This window comes from Camponotus vicinus, unplaced genomic scaffold, assembly GCF_025532165.1.
Source record: "Camponotus vicinus isolate PSW18456_S1 unplaced genomic scaffold, iyCamVici1.0 SCAF_6, whole genome shotgun sequence".
NCBI lineage: Eukaryota > Metazoa > Arthropoda > Insecta > Hymenoptera > Formicidae > Camponotus > Camponotus vicinus.
The window spans coordinates 9,864,133-9,871,756 of NW_028141978.1; positions in this window are offsets into that span (position 1 = coordinate 9,864,133).

The window sequence follows — 7,624 nt, forward strand, 5'->3', positions numbered from 1 at the left end:
ATCTTTAAAATTTTATTGATTTTAGTAACATTTTCTCTTGTATATATATCTGTAAAGTATCTGCACAATGTGCATTCAATTTCGCATAACGCAAGAACAAATCAAGTAACAAAATTGATAGTTTCTTACTTCAAAGACTTTGTATAAACTTAAATTAAATGGCTATTGGATCTGCAAAAAACTTATGTTATTACAGATGATGAGAGATTCTGTAAATAGATAAAAAATATATAAAAAGTGTATATATATATAAAAATATCATTCTTGATAATTAATTAGAAACTACTGTTTCTTTAGACATTTGCATCTATAAACAGTTCTGCTAAGAAAAAACTAATTTCAAATTGATTAAAAAGTTTATCACTATAAAATGTATCATTATAAAATAATGCTAAATAATGTTAAAATATGTATAATAAAGATATTGATTTCATAATTACCTTGGATAAAATATAATGTTCTCAAAATTGCCCAAACCTGTTAAACAAATAATCTTAAACTTTTCGATTTAATAATAATTATATATATATATATGTGTGTGTGTGTGTGTGTGTGTGTGTGTGTGTGTGTGTGTGTGTGTGTGTGTGTGTGTTTATATTTATATATGTATACATACACATATATGTGTGTAAAGACACTTTATGATATTTTTTTTTAAGGAAACGTAAATTAATCTTGTTGAACTGATTGACTTATAGTCCTCGCTATTATAATAGTGATCATTGATATTTAAATATATAGACGTAAAAAAGTATTTTATGCATTTCAATCGAATTCGATTACATTTGATAATGTCGCGGCTAACTATTGACATCTGAATATTTAAATATCAATGCAATTAATGGTTCGGTTTGTATGTAATTGCTATGAATAATATCGTTTAATGCGTAGACAGAAAGTATAGACTTCTACATAAGCGCGTAAACATATACATAAAAAAATTGCACAGAAATTGCACTTATAGAAATTGCACTTATAAAAATTGCACAAAAATTTCACTTATAGAAATTTATGGGAAATTGATTCATAAGCATATGCATAAGATAATAATATATAGTTCTGTAAAAGTTATCATATATCGCTAATATCAGTGAATTGTCCTGCAATGCCAAACATAATCGAACTGCGCTTTTGATTACGAAAATGGTCGAAGTTTATATGCTTCCCTATATTTTTCAGATATTCCTTTCAATAAACTCCATCTACATATTCAGATGTCAATGATAATGCGTCCCAAAAACTGAGCGTCCTTACAATAATTATCGTACAATTAATATAATTAGAAATCAAAAGATTTCAAAGATATAAGAAAATCCAAATCACTTGACTTTCAAATTGAGATATATTAAATCAAATTGAGATATATATTAATGTAAATATTTTTACAAAATTACTTAATAGCTAAAACACTAATCACACTGATGGAAAAAAATTAATAATTTACATGATATGTGGTGATATGATAGTAAATATCATTGATTAAAAAACAGATTTAAATATGCATATTAAAAAATGTAAATTAAAACAAATAGAAACATTTTTTAATATGCATGTACGTATTGTATTCTTTTCGTAAATAATGATTAATTTTTTCTAGTAAATGAGAGCTCGATTCGACAAAAAGAATACGTTATTTTCCTCAAAGTATGTATGTAGAACTACATATTATTAAAAAAAATAATATACAGTCAAATAAACATGATTATATAAATCATAATTAAAAACAGGAAGTAGATAATCTCTCACCTGTAACTACGGGACATATTATAAATGTAACATGCGCTTACATGTGATGCATTTATATCGATGTTTATGAAAAATTAACATTAACAAATCTACCCTTCCAGACATCAACAAATAGTAATTCAGCGCAATAAATATCAACAACTGATATAATTCAAATTTTTTTAGATTAAATTAAACATTTTTCTCGTTATAAATATTTTTTTAAATAAATGCTAAAATCTAAATATATCAATTTCTATAAATATTTATTATCTTGTATGTGTGGTATACAGACAATATGTTAAAAATTTAAAGATTAAATATAAATCATTATAAATGGTTATATTATAAGTATAATAGCTATCTTTAAAATGCTAATAGCTATCTTTAAAATGAGCTAATTACTTTTTAATTTTCTTATCTTTAGTTACAGCCGTAATTATATTATACTTGAATATTACTGTCCTAATCAAAAATATAATATTATAATTAATGTGACATCGAAAACCAAGTATTGAAACAAAATTAAAGTTCTGATTAAATCGATATCAAAATGGTATAAATTATTGATGAATCTTTCGCTATTGTTTCAACTTTGAATCGGCAAATTAATTATATCCAAATATTTTATAAATTAAGAGTCAATTTAGATGTTTATATTATAATTCGCGACAAAATTAAAGGTAAGATTCTACTAATTTTACTAAGTATAAGACATTTAAAGAATATTCATGTAAAAATTACATATCATTTTATATTTTGAATAATAATAAATATAATATAATAAGTAAAATTCTATCTTAAATTCTGTCACAAATATACAAAAAATATAATTATTAATCATAATCATTATAATTAATAATGTAAAAGTTTTATGAAATCAAAAGAAAAGATTATTTTAGATATGACATACACATAATTGTATTATCCATAGGAGAATATTGCTAATTTATTATGAATGCACAGAGTATTACAAAAAGGTATACGCACGCGCATAAACATTTATTTTCTTTGAAAAAAAGAAAATATAAGTATGTTAAAATATTTATAAATACGATAATAATAAAAATGTATTGCATATCTCTCCAATTAATTATAAACTGAAATAAAAACTAAATATCACATATTTATTGCAGTTATTATCAGAGATATTACTTTTAAAGCATTTTTTAAGCTGCATAAAATATTTTACGCTTAATTTATGCATATCTTATGCATATCTAATTAATTATAAACTGAAAAACTGTAACGATATTGTAATTGAATCTATACTTATTATTTTCATTATTATAAATCGAGAAAATTTTAAATGAAAAATTTATAATGCAATTATAACTAATTATACGTTTTCTATACCATAATTTGATTGTTTAGATCAATATGTGTCAGTTGAAGCATTATTTTTTGATGATGTAATATTACATGAGAATATATGATTAATTTTTTGTTAACATATGTGTTATTAAAAATGCATACTGTTAATGATTTATGTTAATCTCTTAAAATCTTCACAGCAAACTGTAGGATAAATAAAAATTATTAAATTATTGTTCATAACAATAAACTGTTAAATGATTTATTTAGATGTGTCAAATAAATATAACAAAAAAGAGGATACAATGGGACACCAGAATACGAAATGATCAGATTTATTGATTAATGATCTATTGATTTTCTAGAAGAATGATGTCAATCTTTAACTAATGTTTGCTAATATTGATGATTGTATCTGCAATTCTTGTAATATCTTACGATACTTTTCTAAGAAAATTTTTAAAAAATTTTATCGGCACTAATGAGAAAACTACCAGAAAACTGTAGCGCAACGTTCATCATTAAATTGGAAAAGCAATAAATTAAATTTTATTTTTATTTTAAAGTTTATTATTTTCTTCTCTCTCTCTCTCTCTCTCTCTCTCTCTCTCTCTGTCTACATATTTCATAAATTACGAATCAGTTAAGTATTCAAAGAAGTATACATTTGCATATCTTTTATTTCATTTATTAATGTTACAAATTTTATCTTATTGATAATTTTTTTTTTTTAAAGTTGATTGTGTGTGTGTGTGTGTGTATGATAAAGTATATTTATGTATGAAAATAAAATATAATCCCAAAGTAAAAAATAAGAGTAAAAATATATAATTAGTAATTATTAATTTGCTATGAATTAACTGTACTATCTACGTAAATAAATCAAATTTACAGAAAAGATATAAAGTAATTTTGATTAATAAATTTCAACAATAATACTGATATAAAACAGAAGATTTTCTTATCATTAAAAAAGATAACTTTTTCTTGTTTGGCATTGTTGATAAAATAACAGGATATTTATCATCTTTTATAAGAAGAAATATAACTGTGATGCAAACTAATTTCTGAACATAATAATGTTGAAGAATAATACTTAATTGTGTTAGCACAATTTTTAAACTTTGACAACTTTACATTCTAAAAATACAAGAAAGCTCTATATAGTTAATCAAATATATTCTTCTTTATTTTCGTCATATAAATAGATGTAATACAATTAAAAAAATAATGAATTAACGTATACAGTATTCCAATAAACAAAATTAATAAATATACGCTAACAATCTTTATTACATTTTATACATTTAATATTGTATATAATCTGACAATGCATTTTATAATTTATATCTTATATTTTTATTTTTATATTTATATTTTATATTTTTTTAATTTTTTCTTTGTTAATAATATCACTAAAATTTATAAAATATACTGTAGAAAAATCGACAATATCAAAAATTACAATACTTAAAACAAAATGTGAATAGAATCTGAATTAATTTCATATTTTCTTCATTTTTACAACGATCAAATATTTAGTTATAATAAAGTTGATAATATTTTTAATTGTACATGAATCAATTATAATATTAATGTTATATATTGTTATATGTTATATTTTTTAAAAGAAAAATATCCGAAAAAGATTGCAAATAGCAATGATTTAATTAATTAAATTTCTAAGTCAAGAGATTATTACTCGCTTTTATATGCTTCACTTTTAGTTACATCAAAACATATTTGCATATTAAATACACAATAGATTTGATAAAATAAGAGATAAATTTCAAATTATAAGTGTTAATTTTTCTAAAGTTAAATGCAATTTTATAATTGAAAAACATAATGGAACTATGCATTTATTTTTCCAAAGGGTAACTAGGTAACTAAAGTTAATAGGTAACTAAACTTATTGTTAGTTTTAACAGATATTTACTTTGTAAAATTAAATAACACATTTTCAAAATCAAAGATTAATTTTAAAAAGTTTTACTTTAATATATAATTGCTTCCTTCATTATTATATATTCTTCGAAAAATAATTTACAATTTATGTGGTGTGGTAATAGAATGCATATATAAAATCTGTTTTTTTTTTTTTTGAGCAAAAAGCAGGCATTGGCTCAAAGCCATATAGCACAGACTATATAGACGGTCAACTTATCGAGTAAAGATATTACACTGGTTATAAGTCTATAGAATGTAGAAATCTATAGAAGGTAATGTGGTAATTATATGAGTATAGTTCGGAATCAAATTTGAACTAAAAGTAAAATAAAGCAAGATATAGTAAAATAAAATGGAAGAATATACTTCGTTATAGCAAGAAGACAGAACAGTTGGTAATACATGTTTGATATGTAGAAATTATAAATTAAATAGAATGACTTTGTACTGGAAGAGTCGTTTGAGAGTATATTATTAGTCCTGACGCAGAGGACTATTCAGTAAATATTTAAGTAAATATTTAGATTATTCTTATAAATATCGCAGCTATTAGTTATACATCTTACAATTAGTGAAGTTGTAAACTAAAGTTTATACAACCTAATTCTATTATTAGATATGCTACTTAGAAATATATATATTATAAACATATAAGTATTTATATAAAATCTGTGTTATATCTATACAAGTAGCGCACTCTTTCATTCCTGAAACAACTTACAGTAAATAACTATGATAACTACTGAAACAAAACACAAGAACAGCACTTTATCGATGGTTGAGAAGTTAGGAAATTCATTTGTAGTACAATTTTTCATAATACAGTCATCTAAGCAAAAGTGTAAAGTATTATATTCTGTGTAAATTCGTACTTTTATATTTTCATATAATTCGCACTTTGGACAATTTATTAAAACAGTTTAATCTTTTATTGTGTTTTGTTATAAATACAAATTTTTATATCAGTTCTCTAAATATGTGACAATAATGTGAATAGAATAATATAAAATCTAATAGAATCCTATCACATATCTATTTAAAGTCGATGCGTCGAAATATATCGAGCCTACATTGTAACCGCAAATCTATTCAAGCAGATATGCTTGAATTTATCGAGCATACATCATACGTGCGTCAGCTGTTTGTCAGTTTAAAGTAGATATATCCGAATTCATCGAATGCACATCATATAGCCATACCTGCTTTAAAAGATCTTCTTATTTTACTTTATAAAATAAAATATAAAATAGAATTATAAAATATAATAGTTATATAATATAATAATTAATTACAAAATATATTATAAATCATATTACAAAATTTCAAAAGAAATATAATACAAAATTTAATATAAAATATATAATCGGAAATAAGATAGAAAATATCTTATTATATTACGCGAAAATACATATATAAGAAACAGAATTCTAAATTCAGAATTATAAATTTTCAAACTAGACATGGTTTATGAAAGATAATTATGAGATATTTATTATTAATAATGAAAGACAATTATAAAGCTTATTTTAACACAAACTATTATGACCAGAATCATTAATAAATTTATCGATTCTGTCCTTCTCTATTTTAAGAGAAAGAGAATAGAACTGAATAAAATTTTGACATATTTCGCTAAATATTCTAAAGAAAATAACGAAAAGATAGACAAAAGTTTTGATATGAGTTAATGATTAAATTAAATAAATTATGGTTTAAATTTGTTTCATTAAATTTTTTGTTGGGTATCGCATAAATTATGCTATACCCAAACATTAAGAAGTTTACGTATTTAGATTTACGTATCCAAGCTTGTGTAAATGTTTACGGCTGTTTATAATATTTTAAGAATCTCCGTAATCAAAAAAATTCAATTCGTGTAAGTGAGTTGTTTTTAATTAATCTTTATCATTTTTATCATCATCAACATCAACCGGCCATTCTGAGCGTGCATTATCAAGATCAAAATTTCCGGTATAGAATCTGGCAAACCACTTTCGTCACGTTCGCTCATTTATTAAATCTTTTCCGTATACGGCACAAATCTTATTTTGCATTTGTATTACATTCTTGTCTTTTTTAAAATAAAAAAGCATAATATATGCTGAAATTACACATTATTATTGTCCATCTTTAAACTCAATACCAAATATATAAAGCACAACTAATCTTCACAAGATATTTTCTCAAATGCGTATCGGAATGACAAACGATACTCAATTAAAAATAATTACAACGGAATTAGACGGAATAGACGGTTAGACGCGCATTTATATCTAGAGTCCAGAGATATAAATGCGCGTCTAACCGTCTATTCCGTCTAATTCCGTTGTAATGATTTTAATTGAGTATTGTTTGTCATTCCGATACGCATTTGAGAAAATATCTTGTGAAGATTAGTTGTGCTTTATATATTTGGTATTGAGTTTAAAGATGGACAATAATAATGTGTAATTTCAGCATATATTATGCTTTTTTATTTAAAAAAGACAAGAATGTAATACAAATAATAAATAATAAATTTTTAAATTAGAAGTTTATAAAATATAAGACATATATATATATATATATATATATATATATATATATGTATATATATACATGTATATGTCTAAGATATCTATGTGTAAGATTTCTT